We start from the raw sequence: 14,460 nt of genomic DNA on the forward strand, positions 1-14,460 counted from the left end.
AGCACCTATGGGAAACCTAGCAAACCTATACATTTTTTAAAACTAGACACCCAGGGGAATTCAGGATGGGGTGACTCGACTGCCTACGACCAGGTTTTGTTACCCCGAATTCCTTGCAAAGCTAAGAATTTGACCCAAAAAAACATTTTCCTTATTTCTGTGGTGGAAAGTTCTGGAATCTGCGTGGATCAACAAATATCCACCCACCCAGCCTTCCCCCAGGTCTCCCGAAAAAAATGGTACCTCACTTGCGTCGGTAGGCATAGTGGCTGAGACATGAAACAGCGCAAAACGCAACGTGGTCGCACCTCAATTTCTCAGTGAAATCTTGCCCTTTTTGGACAAAGAGACTACCTTTTGTTTTTGAGCCCTAGCTCTGCCAGCACCTAGGGAAACCTAGCAAGCCTATACATTTTTGAAAAGTAGACACCCAGGGGAATTCAGGATGGGGTGACTCGACTGCCTACCACCAGGTTTTGTGACCCAGAATCCCTTGCAAAGCTAAGAAATTGACAAAAAAACACATTTTCCTCACATTTCTGTGGTGGAAAGTTCTGTAATCTGCGTGGATCAACAAATTTCCACCCACCCAGCGTTCCCCCAGGTCTGCCGAAAAAAATGGTACCTCACTTGCGTCAGTAGGCATAGGGGCTGCGACATGAAACAGCGCAAAACGCAACGTGGTCGCACCTCAATTTCCCAGTGAAATCTTGCTCTTTTTGGACAAAGAGACTACCTTTTGTTTTTGAGCCCTAGCTCTGCCAGCACCTATGGGAAACCTAGCAAACCTATACATTTTGAAAACTAGACACCCAGGGGAATTCAGGATGGGGTGACTCGACTGCCTACCACCAGGTTTTGTTACCCAGAATTCCTTGCAAAGCTAAGAATTTGACAAAAAAAAATTTCCTTATTTCTGTGGTGGAAAGTTCTGGAATCTGCGTGGATCAACAAATTTCCACCCACCCAGCCTTCCCCCAGGTCTCCCGAAAAAAATGGTACCTCACTTGCGTCGGTAGGCATAGTGGCTGAGACATGAAACAGCGCAAAACGCAACGTGGTCGCACCTCAATTTCTCAGTGAAATCTTGCCCTTTTTGGACGAAGAGACTACCTTTTGTTTTTGAGCCCTAGCTCTGCCAGCACCTAGGGAAACCTAGCAAGCCTATACATTTTTGAAAAGTAGACACCCAGGGGAATTCAGGATGGGGTGACTCGACTGCCTACCACCAGGTTTTGTGACCCAGAATCCCTTGCAAAGCTAAGAAATTGACAAAAAAAACACATTTTCCTCACATTTCTGTGGTGGAAAGTTCTGGAATCTGCGTGGATCAACAAATTTCCACCCACCCAGCGTTCCCCCAGGTCTCCCGAAAAAATGGTACCTCACTTGCGTGAGTAGGCATAGTGGCTGCGACATGAAACCACAAAACGCAACGTGATCGCACCTCAATTTCCCAGTGAAATCTTGCCCTTTTTGGACAAAGAGACTACCTTTTGTTTTTGAGCCCTAGCTCTGCCAGCACCTATGGGAAACCTAGCAAACCTATACATTTTTTAAAACTAGACACCCAGGGGAATTCAGGATGGGGTGACTCGACTGCCTACCACCAGGTTTTGTTACCCAGAATTCCTTGCAAAGCTAAGAATTTGACAAAAAAAAACATTTTCCTTATTTCTGTGGTGGAAAGTTCTGGAATCTGCGTGGATCAACAAATTTCCACCCACCCAGCCTTCCCCCAGGTCTCCCGAAAAAAATGGTACCTCACTTGCGTCGGTAGGCATAGTGGCTGAGACATGAAACAGCGCAAAACGCAACGTGGTTGCACCTCAATTTCTCAGTGAAATCTTGCCCTTTTTGGACAAAGAGACTACCTTTTGTTTTTGAGCCCTAGCTCTGCCAGCACCTAGGGAAACCTAGCAAGCCTATACATTTGTGAAAAGTAGACACCCAGGGGAATTCAGGATGGGGTGACTCGACTGCCTACCACCAGGTTTTGTGACCCAGAATCCCTTGCAAAGCTAAGAAATTGACAAAAAAAACACATTTTCCTCACATTTCTGTGGTGGAAAGTTCTGTAATCTGCGTGGATCAACAAATTTCCACCCACCCAGCGTTCCCCCAGGTCTGCCGAAAAAAATGGTACCTCACTTGCGTCAGTAGGCATAGGGGCTGCGACATGAAACAGCGCAAAACGCAACGTGGTCGCACCTCAATTTCCCAGTGAAATCTTGCCCTTTTTGGACAAAGAGACTACCTTTAGTTTTTGAGCCCTAGCTCTGCCAGCACCTAGGGAAACCTAGCAAACCTATACATTTTTGAAAACTAGACACCCAGGGGAATTCAGGATGGGGTGACTCGACTGCCTACCACCAGGTTTTGTTACCCAATATCCCTTGCAAAGCTAAGAAATTGACAAACAAAACACATTTTCCTCACATTTTTGTGGTGGAAAGTTCTGGAATCTGCGTGGATCAACAAATTTCGACCCACCCAGCGTTCCCCCAGGTCTTTCAAAGAAAATGGTACCTCACTTGCGTGGGTAGGCATAGTGGCTGCGACATGAAACAGCGCAAAACGCAACGTGGTCGCACCTCGATTTCCCAGTGAAATCTTGCCCTTTTTGGACAAAGAGACTACCTTTTGTTTTTGAGCCCTAGCTCTGCCAGCACCTAGGGAAACCTAGCAAACCTATACATTTTTGAAAACTAGACACCCATGGGAATTCAGGATGGGGTGACTCGACTGCCTACCACCAGGTTTTGTTACCCAGAATCCCTTGCAAAACTAAGAAATTGACAAAAAAACACATTTTCCTCACATTTCTGTGGTGGAAAGTTCTGGAATCTGCGTGGATCAACAAATTTCCACCCACCCAGCGTTCCCCCAGGTCTCCCGAAAAAAATGGTACCTCACTTGCGTGGGTAGGCATAGTGGCTGCAACATGAAACATCGCAAAACACAACGTGGTAGCACCTCAATTTCCCAGTGAAATCCTGCCCTTTTTGGACAAAGAGACTACCTTTTGTTTTTGAGCCCTAGCTCTGCCAGCACCTAGGGTAACCTAGCAAACCTATACATTTTTTAAAACTAGACACCCAGGGGAATTTAGGATGGGGTGACTCGACTGCCTACCACCAGGTTTTGTTACCCACAATCCCTTGCAAAACTAAGAAATTGACAAAAAAAACAAATTTTCCTCACATTTCTGTGGTGGAAAGTTCTGGAATCTGCGTAGGTCAACAAATTTCCACCCACCCAGCGTTCCCCCAGGTCTCCCGAAAAAAATGGTACCTCACTTGCGTGGGTAGGCATAGTGGCTGCAACATGAAACATCGCAAAACGCAACGTGGTAGCACCTCAATTTCCCAGTGAAATCCTGCCCTTTTTGGACAAAGAGACTACCTTTTGTTTTTGAGCCCTAGCTCTGCCAGCACCTAGGGTAACCTAGCAAACCTATACATTTTTTAAAACTAGACACCCAGGGGAATTCAGGATGGGGTGACTCGACTGCCTACCACCAGGTTTTGTTACCCAGAATCCCTTGCAAAGCTAAGAATTTGACCAAAAACAACACATTTTCCTCACATTTCTGTGGTGGAAAGTTCTGGAATCTGCGTGGATCAACAAATGTCCACCCACCCAGCGTTCCCCCAGATTTCCCGAAAAAAATGGTACCTCACTTGCGTGGGTAGGCATAGTGGCTGCGACATGAAACAGCGCAAAATGCAACGTGGTCGCACTTCAATTTCCTAGTGAAATCTTGCCCTTTTTGGACAAAGAGACTACCTTTTGTTTTTGAGCCCTAGCTCTGCCAGCACCTAGGGAAACCTAGCAAACCTATACATTTTTTAAAACTAGACACCCAGGAGAATTCAGGATGGGGTGACTCGACTGCCTACCACCAGGTTTTGTTACCCAGAATCCCTTGCAAAGCTAAGAATTTGACCAAAAAAAACACATTTTCCTCACATTTCAATGGTGGAAAGTTCTGGAATCTGCGTGGATCAACAAATTTCCACCCACCCAGCATTCCCCCCAGATTACCCGAAAAAAATGGCACCTCACTTGCGTGGGTAGGCATAGTGGCTGCGACATGAAACAGCGCAAAACGCAACGTGGTCGCACCTCAATTTCCCAGTGAAATCTTTCCCTTTTTGGACAAAGAGACTACTTTTTGTTTTTGAGCCCTAGCTCTGCCAGCACCTAGGGAAACCTAGCAAACCTATACATTTTTGAAAACTAGACACCCAGGGGAATTCAGGATGGGGTGATTCGACTGCCTACCACCAGGTTTTGTTACCCAGAATCCCTTGCAAAGCTAAGAATTTGACAAAAAAACACATTTTCCTCACATTTCTGTGGTGGAAAGTTCTGGAATCTGCATGGATCAACAAATTTCCACCCACCCAGCGTTCCCCCAGGTCTCCCGAAAAAAATGGTACCTCACTTGCGTCGGTAGGCATAGTGGCTGCGAGCACCTAGGGAATCCTAGCAAACCTATACATTTTTGAAAACTAGACACCCCGCAGAATTCAGGATGGGGTGACTCGACTGCCTACCACCAGGTTTTGTTACCCAGAATCCCTTGCAAAGCTAAGAATTTGACAAAAAAACACATTTTCCTCACATTTCTGTGGTGGAAAGTTCTGGAATCTGCGTGGATCAACAAATTTCCACCCACCCAGCGTTCCCCCAGATTACCCGAAAAAAATGGTACCTCACTTGCGTGGGTAGGCATAGTGGCTGCGACATGAAACAGCGCAAAACGCAACGTGGTCGCACCTCAATTTCCCAGTGAAATCTTGCCCTTTTTGGACAAAGAGACTACCTTTTGTTTTTGAGCCCTAGCTCTGCTAGCACCTAGGGAAACCTAGCAAACCTATACATTTTTGAAAACTAGACACCCAGGGGAATTTAGGATGGGGTGACTCGACTGCCTACCACCAGGTTTTGTTACCCAGAATCCCTTGCAAAGCTAAGAATTTGACAAAAAAAACACATTTTCCTCACATTTCTGTGGTGGAAAGTTCTGGAATCTGCGTGGATCAACAAATTTCCACCCACCCAGCGTTCCCCCAGGTCTCCCGAAAAAAATGGTACCTCACTTGCGTGGGTAGGCATAGTGACTGCGACATGAAACAGCGCAAAACGCAACGTGGTCGCACCTCAATTTCCCAGTGAAATCTTGCCCTTTTTGGACAAAGAGACTACCTTTTGTTTTTGAGCCCTAGCTCTGCCAGCACCTAGGGAAACCTAGCAAACCTATATATTTTTTAAAACTAGACACCCAGGAGAATTCAGGATGGGGTGACTCGACTGCCTACCACCAGGTTTTGTTACCCAGAATCCCTTGCAAAGCTAAGAATTTGACCAAAAAAAACACATTTTCCTCACATTTCTGTGGTGGAAAGTTCTGAAATCTGCGCGGATCAACAAATTTCCACCCACCCAGCGTTCCCCCCAGATTACCCGAAAAAAATGGTACCTCACTTGCGTGGGTAGGCATAGTGGCTGCGACATGAAACAGCGCAAAACGCAACGTGGTCGCACCTCAATTTCCCAGTGAAATCTTGCCCTTTTTGGACAAAGAGACTACTTTTTGTTTTTGAGCCCTAGCTCTGCCAGCACCTATGGAAAACCTAGCAAACCTATACATTTTTGAAAACTAGACACCCAGGGGAATTCAGGATGGGGTGACTCGACTGCCTACCACCAGGTTTTGTTACCCAGAATCCCTTGCAAAGCTAAGAATTTGACAAAAAAAACACATTTTTCTCACATTTCCGTGGTGGAAAGTTCTGGAATCTGCGTGGATCAACAAATTTCCACCCACCCAGCGTTCCCCCAGGTCTCCCGAAAAAAATGGTACCTCACTTGCGTGAGTAGGCATAGTGGCTGTGCCATGAAACAGCGCAAAACGCAACGTGGTCGCACCTCGATTTCCCAGTGAAATTTTGCCCTTTTTGGACAAAAAGACTACCTTTTGTTTTTGAGCCCTAGCTCTGCCAGCACCTAGGGAAACCTAGCAAACCTATACATTTTTGAAAACTAGACACCCAGGGGAATTCAGGATGGGGTGACTCGACTGCCTACCACCAGGTTTTGTTACCCAGAATCCCTTGCAAAGCTAAGAATTTGACAAAAAAAACAAATTTTCCTCACATTTCTGTGGTGGAAAGTTCTGGAATCTGCGTGGATAAACACATTTCCACCCACCCAGCGTTCCCCCAGATTTCCCCAAAAAAATGGTACCTCACTTGCGTGGGTAGGCATAGTGGCTGCGACATGAAACAGCGCAAAACGCAACGTGGTCGCACCTCAATTTCCCAGTGAAATCCTGCCCTTTTTGGACAAAAAGACTACCTTTTGTTTTTGAGCCCTAGCTCTGCCTGCACCTAGGGAAACCTAGCAAACCTATACATTTTTGAAAACTAGACACCCAGGGGAATTCAGGATGGGGTGACTCGACTGCCTATCACCAGGTTTTGTTACCCAGAATCCCTTGCAAAGCTAAGAATTTGACAAAAAAAACACATTTTCCTCACATTTCTGTGGTGGAAAGTTCTGGAATCAGCGTGGATCAACAAATTTCCACCCACCCAGCGTTCCCCCAGGTCTCCGGAAAAAATGGTACCTCACTTGCGTGAGTAGGCATAGTGGCTGCGACATGAAACCACAAAACGCAACGTGGTCGCACCTCAATTTCCCAGTGAAATCTTGCCCTTTTTGGACAAAGAGACTACCTTTTGTTTTTGAGCCCTAGCTCTGCCAGCACCTAGGGAAACCTAGCAAGCCTATACATTTTTTTAAAACTAGACACCCAGGGGAATTCAGGATGGGGTGACTCGACTGCCTACCACCAGGTTTTGTGACCCAGAATCCCTTGCAAACTAAGAAATTGACAAAAAAATTTTTTTCCTTATTTCTGTGGTGGAAAGTTCTGGAATCTGCGTGGATCAACAAATTTCCACCCACCCAGCGTTCCCCCAGGTCTGCCGAAAAAAATGGTACCTCACTTGCGTCGGTAGGCATAGTGGCTGAGACATGAAACAGCGCAAAACGCAATGTGGTCGCACCTCAATTTCTCAGTGAAATCTTGCCCTTTTTGGACAAAGAGACTACCTTTTGTTTTTGAGCCCTAGCTCTGCCAGCACCTAGGGAAACCTAGCAAACCTATACATTTTTGAAAACTAGACACCCAGGGGAATTCAGGATGGGGTGACTCGACTGCCTACCACCAGGTTTTGTTACCTACCCAATATCCCTTGCAAAGCTAAGAAATTGACAAACAAAACACATTTTCCTCACATTTCTGTAGTGGAAAGTTCTGGAATCTGCGTGGATCAACAAATTTCCACCCACCCAGCGTTCCCCCAGGTCTCCCGAAGAAAATGGTACCTCACTTGCGTGGGTAGGCATAGTGGCTGCGACATGAAACAGCGCAAAACGCAACGTGGTCGCACCTCAATTTCCCAGTGAAATCTTGCCCTTTTTGGACAAAGAGACTACCTTTTGTTTTTGAGCCCTAGCTCTGCCAGCACCTAGGGAAACCTAGCAAACCTATACATTTTTGAAAACTAGACACCCATGGGAATTCAGGATGGGGTGACTCGACTGCCTACCACCAGGTTTTGTTACCCAGAATCCCTTGCAAAACTAAGAAATTGACAAAAAAACACATTTTCCTCACATTTCTGTGGTGGAAAGTTCTGGAATCTGCGTGGATCAACAAATTTCCACCCACCCAGCGTTCCCCCAGGTCTCCCGAAAAAATGGTACCTCACTTGCGTGAGTAGGCATAGTGGCTGCGACATGAAACCACAAAACGCAACGTGGTCGCACCTCAATTTCCCAGTGAAATCTTGCCCTTTTTGGACAAAGAGACTACCTTTTGTTTTTTGAGCCCTAGCTCTGCCAGCACCTAGGGAAACCTAGCAAGCCTATACATTTTTTAAAACTAGACACCCAGGGGAATTCAGGATGGGGTGACTCGACTGCCTACCACCAGGTTTTGTGACCCAGAATCCCTTGCAAAGCTAAGAAATTGACAAAAAAACACATTTTCCTCACATTTCTGTGGTGGAAAGTTCTGGAATCTGCGTGTATCAACAAATTTCCACCCACCCAGCGTTCCCCCAGGTCTCCCGAAAAAATGGTACCTCACTTGCGTGAGTAGGCATAGTGGCTGCGACATGAAACCACAAAACGCAACGTGGTCGCACCTCAATTTCCCAGTGAAATCTTGCCCTTTTTGGACAAAGAGACTACCTTTTGTTTTTGAGCCCTAGCTCTGCCAGCACCTATGGGAAACCTAGCAAACCTATACATTTTTTAAAACTAGACTCCCAGGGGAATTCAGGATGGGGTGACTCGACTGCCTACCACCAGGTTTTGTTACCCAGAATTCCTTGCAAAGCTAAGAATTTGACTAAAAAAAACATTTTCCTTATTTCTGTGGTGGAAAGTTCTGGAATCTGCGTGGATCAACAAATTTCCACCCACCCAGCCTTCCCCCAGGTCTCCCGAAAAAAATGGTACCTCACTTGCGTCGGTAGGCATAGTGGCTGAGACATAAAACAGCGCAAAACGCAACGTGGTCGCACCTCAATTTCTCAGTGAAATCTTGCCCTTTTTGGACAAAGAGACTACCTTTTGTTTTTGAGCCCTAGCTCTGCCAGCACCTAGGGAAACCTAGCAAGCCTATACATTTTTGAAAAGTAGACACCCAGGGGAATTCAGGATGGGGTGACTCGACTGCCTACCACCAGGTTTTGTGACCCAGAATCCCTTGCAAAGCTATGAAATTGACAAAAAAAACACATTTTCCTCACATTTCTGTGGTGGAAAGTTCTGTAATCTGCGTGGATCAACAAATTTCCACCCACCCAGCGTTCCCCCAGGTCTGCCGAAAAAAATGGTACCTCACTTGCGTCAGTAGGCATAGGGGCTGCGACATGAAACAGCGCAAAACGCAACGTGGTCGCACCTCAATTTCCCAGTGAAATCTTGCCCTTTTTGGACAAAGAGACTACCTTTTGTTTTTGAGCCCTAGCTCTGCCAGCACCTAGGGAAACCTAGCAAACCTATACATTTTTGAAAACTAGACACCCAGGGGAATTTAGGATGGGGTGACTCGACTGCCTACCACCAGGTTTTGTTACCCAGAATCCCTTGCAAAGCTAAGAATTTGACAAAAAAACACATTTTCCTCACATTTCTGTGGTGGAAAGTTCTGGAATCTGCGTGGATCAACAAATTTCCACCCACCCAGCGTTCCCCCAGGTCTCCCGAAAAAAATGGTACCTCACTTGCGTGGGTAGGCATAGTGACTGCGACATGAAACAGCGCAAAACGCAACGTGGTCGCACCTCAATTTCCCAGTGAAATCTTGCCCTTTTTGGACAAAGAGACTACCTTTTGTTTTTGAGCCCTAGCTCTGCCAGCACCTAGGGAAACCTAGCAAACCTATATATTTTTTTAAACTAGACACCCAGGAGAAATCAGGATGGGGTGACTCGACTGCCTACCACCAGGTTTTGTTACCCAGAATCCCTTGCAAAGCTAAGAATTTGACCAAAAAAAACACATTTTCCTCACATTTCTGTGGTGGAAAGTTCTGAAATCTGCGCGGATCAACAAATTTCCACCCACCCAGCGTTCCCCCAGGTCTGCCGAAAAAAATGGTACCTCACTTGCGTGGGTAGGCATAGTGGCTGCGACATGAAACAGCGCAAAACGCAACGTGGTCGCACCTCAATTTCCCAGTGAAATCTTGCCCTTTTTGGACAAAGAGACTACTTTTTGTTTTTGAGCCCTAGCTCTGCCAGCACCTATGGAAAACCTAGCAAACCTATACATTTTTGAAAACTAGACACCCAGCGGAATTCAGGATGGGGTGACTCGACTGCCTACCACCAGGTTTTGTTACCCAGAATCCCTTGCAAAGCTAAGAATTTGACAAATAAAACACATTTTTCTCACATTTCCGTGGTGGAAAGTTCTGGAATCTGCGTGGATCAACAAATTTCCACCCACCCAGCGTTCCCCCAGGTCTCCCGAAAAAAATGGTACCTCACTTGCGTGAGTAGGCATAGTGGCTGCGACATGAAACAGCGCAAAACGCAACGTGGTCGCACCTCGATTTCCCAGTGAAATTTTGCCCTTTTTGGACAAAAAGACTACCTTTTGTTTTTGAGCCCTAGCTCTGCCAGCACCTAGGGAAACCTAGCAAACCTATACATTTTTGAAAACTAGACACCCAGGGGAATTCAGGATGGGGTGACTCGACTGCCTACCACCAGGTTTTGTTACCCAGAATCCCTTGCAAAGCTAAGAATTTGACAAAAAAAACAAATTTTCCTCACATTTCTGTGGTGGAAAGTTCTGGAATCTGCGTGGATAAACACATTTCCACCCACCCAGCGTTCCCCCAGATTTCCCCAAAAAAATGGTACCTCACTTGCGTGGGTAGGCATAGTGGCTGCGACATGAAACAGCGCAAAACGCAACGTGGTCGCACCTCAATTTCCCAGTGAAATCCTGCCCTTTTTGGACAAAAAGACTACCTTTTGTTTTTGAGCCCTAGCTCTGCCTGCACCTAGGGAAACCTAGCAAACCTATACATTTTTGAAAACTAGACACCCAGGGGAATTCAGGATGGGGTGACTCGACTGCCTATCACCAGGTTTTGTTACCCAGAATCCCTTGCAAAGCTAAGAATTTGACAAAAAAAACACATTTTCCTCACATTTCTGTGGTGGAAAGTTCTGGAATCAGCGTGGATCAACAAATTTCCACCCACCCAGCGTTCCCCCAGGTCTCCGGAAAAAATGGTACCTCACTTGCGTGAGTAGGCATAGTGGCTGCGACATGAAACCACAAAACGCAACGTGGTCGCACCTCAATTTCCCAGTGAAATCTTGCCCTTTTTGGACAAAGAGACTACCTTTTGTTTTTGAGCCCTAGCTCTGCCAGCACCTAGGGAAACCTAGCAAGCCTATACATTTTTTTAAAACTAGACACCCAGGGGAATTCAGGATGGGGTGACTCGACTGCCTACCACCAGGTTTTGTGACCCAGAATCCCTTGCAAACTAAGAAATTGACAAAAAAAAATTTTTCCTTATTTCTGTGGTGGAAAGTTCTGGAATCTGCGTGGATCAACAAATTTCCACCCACCCAGCGTTCCCCCAGGTCTGCCGAAAAAAATGGTACCTCACTTGCGTCGGTAGGCATAGTGGCTGAGACATGAAACAGCGCAAAACGCAATGTGGTCGCACCTCAATTTCTCAGTGAAATCTTGCCCTTTTTGGACAAAGAGACTACCTTTTGTTTTTGAGCCCTAGCTCTGCCAGCACCTAGGGAAACCTAGCAAACCTATACATTTTTGAAAACTAGACACCCAGGGGAATTCAGGATGGGGTGACTCGACTGCCTACCACCAGGTTTTGTTACCTACCCAATATCCCTTGCAAAGCTAAGAAATTGACAAACAAAACACATTTTCCTCACATTTCTGTAGTGGAAAGTTCTGGAATCTGCGTGGATCAACAAATTTCCACCCACCCAGCGTTCCCCCAGGTCTCCCGAAGAAAATGGTACCTCACTTGCGTGGGTAGGCATAGTGGCTGCGACATGAAACAGCGCAAAACGCAACGTGGTCGCACCTCAATTTCCCAGTGAAATCTTGCCCTTTTTGGACAAAGAGACTACCTTTTGTTTTTGAGCCCTAGCTCTGCCAGCACCTAGGGAAACCTAGCAAACCTATACATTTTTGAAAACTAGACACCCATGGGAATTCAGGATGGGGTGACTCGACTGCCTACCACCAGGTTTTGTTACCCAGAATCCCTTGCAAAACTAAGAAATTGACAAAAAAACACATTTTCCTCACATTTCTGTGGTGGAAAGTTCTGGAATCTGCGTGGATCAACAAATTTCCACCCACCCAGCGTTCCCCCAGGTCTCCCGAAAAAATGGTACCTCACTTGCGTGAGTAGGCATAGTGGCTGCGACATGAAACCACAAAACGCAACGTGGTCGCACCTCAATTTCCCAGTGAAATCTTGCCCTTTTTGGACAAAGAGACTACCTTTTGTTTTTTGAGCCCTAGCTCTGCCAGCACCTAGGGAAACCTAGCAAGCCTATACATTTTTTAAAACTAGACACCCAGGGGAATTCAGGATGGGGTGACTCGACTGCCTACCACCAGGTTTTGTGACCCAGAATCCCTTGCAAAGCTAAGAAATTGACAAAAAAACACATTTTCCTCACATTTCTGTGGTGGAAAGTTCTGGAATCTGCGTGTATCAACAAATTTCCACCCACCCAGCGTTCCCCCAGGTCTCCCGAAAAAATGGTACCTCACTTGCGTGAGTAGGCATAGTGGCTGCGACATGAAACCACAAAACGCAACGTGGTCGCACCTCAATTTCCCAGTGAAATCTTGCCCTTTTTGGACAAAGAGACTACCTTTTGTTTTTGAGCCCTAGCTCTGCCAGCACCTATGGGAAACCTAGCAAACCTATACATTTTTTAAAACTAGACTCCCAGGGGAATTCAGGATGGGGTGACTCGACTGCCTACCACCAGGTTTTGTTACCCAGAATTCCTTGCAAAGCTAAGAATTTGACTAAAAAAAACATTTTCCTTATTTCTGTGGTGGAAAGTTCTGGAATCTGCGTGGATCAACAAATTTCCACCCACCCAGCCTTCCCCCAGGTCTCCCGAAAAAAATGGTACCTCACTTGCGTCGGTAGGCATAGTGGCTGAGACATAAAACAGCGCAAAACGCAACGTGGTCGCACCTCAATTTCTCAGTGAAATCTTGCCCTTTTTGGACAAAGAGACTACCTTTTGTTTTTGAGCCCTAGCTCTGCCAGCACCTAGGGAAACCTAGCAAGCCTATACATTTTTGAAAAGTAGACACCCAGGGGAATTCAGGATGGGGTGACTCGACTGCCTACCACCAGGTTTTGTGACCCAGAATCCCTTGCAAAGCTATGAAATTGACAAAAAAAACACATTTTCCTCACATTTCTGTGGTGGAAAGTTCTGTAATCTGCGTGGATCAACAAATTTCCACCCACCCAGCGTTCCCCCAGGTCTGCCGAAAAAAATGGTACCTCACTTGCGTCAGTAGGCATAGGGGCTGCGACATGAAACAGCGCAAAACGCAACGTGGTCGCACCTCAATTTCCCAGTGAAATCTTGCCCTTTTTGGACAAAGAGACTACCTTTTGTTTTTGAGCCCTAGCTCTGCCAGCACCTAGGGAAACCTAGCAAACCTATACATTTTTGAAAACTAGACACCCAGGGGAATTTAGGATGGGGTGACTCGACTGCCTACCACCAGGTTTTGTTACCCAGAATCCCTTGCAAAGCTAAGAATTTGACAAAAAAACACATTTTCCTCACATTTCTGTGGTGGAAAGTTCTGGAATCTGCGTGGATCAACAAATTTCCACCCACCCAGCGTTCCCCCAGGTCTCCCGAAAAAAATGGTACCTCACTTGCGTGGGTAGGCATAGTGACTGCGACATGAAACAGCGCAAAACGCAACGTGGTCGCACCTCAATTTCCCAGTGAAATCTTGCCCTTTTTGGACAAAGAGACTACCTTTTGTTTTTGAGCCCTAGCTCTGCCAGCACCTAGGGAAACCTAGCAAACCTATATATTTTTTTAAACTAGACACCCAGGAGAAATCAGGATGGGGTGACTCGACTGCCTACCACCAGGTTTTGTTACCCAGAATCCCTTGCAAAGCTAAGAATTTGACCAAAAAAAACACATTTTCCTCACATTTCTGTGGTGGAAAGTTCTGAAATCTGCGCGGATCAACAAATTTCCACCCACCCAGCGTTCCCCCAGGTCTGCCGAAAAAAATGGTACCTCACTTGCGTGGGTAGGCATAGTGGCTGCGACATGAAACAGCGCAAAACGCAACGTGGTCGCACCTCAATTTCCCAGTGAAATCTTGCCCTTTTTGGACAAAGAGACTACTTTTTGTTTTTGAGCCCTAGCTCTGCCAGCACCTATGGAAAACCTAGCAAACCTATACATTTTTGAAAACTAGACACCCAGCTGAATTCAGGATGGGGTGACTCGACTGCCTACCACCAGGTTTTGTTACCCAGAATCCCTTGCAAAGCTAAGAATTTGACAAATAAAACACATTTTTCTCACATTTCCGTGGTGGAAAGTTCTGGAATCTGCGTGGATCAACAAATTTCCACCCACCCAGCGTTCCCCCAGGTCTCCCGAAAAAAATGGTACCTCACTTGCGTGAGTAGGCATAGTGGCTGTGCCATGAAACAGCGCAAAACGCAACGTGGTCGCACCTCGATTTCCCAGTGAAATTTTGCCCTTTTTGGACAAAGAGACTACCTTTTGTTTTTGAGCCCTAGCTCTGCCAGCACCTAGGGAAACCTAGCAAACCTATACATTTTTGAAAACTAGA

Source organism: Lissotriton helveticus, chromosome 4_1 (assembly GCF_964261635.1).
Source record: "Lissotriton helveticus chromosome 4_1, aLisHel1.1, whole genome shotgun sequence".
In the NCBI taxonomy this organism is placed as follows: Eukaryota; Metazoa; Chordata; class Amphibia; order Caudata; family Salamandridae; genus Lissotriton; species Lissotriton helveticus.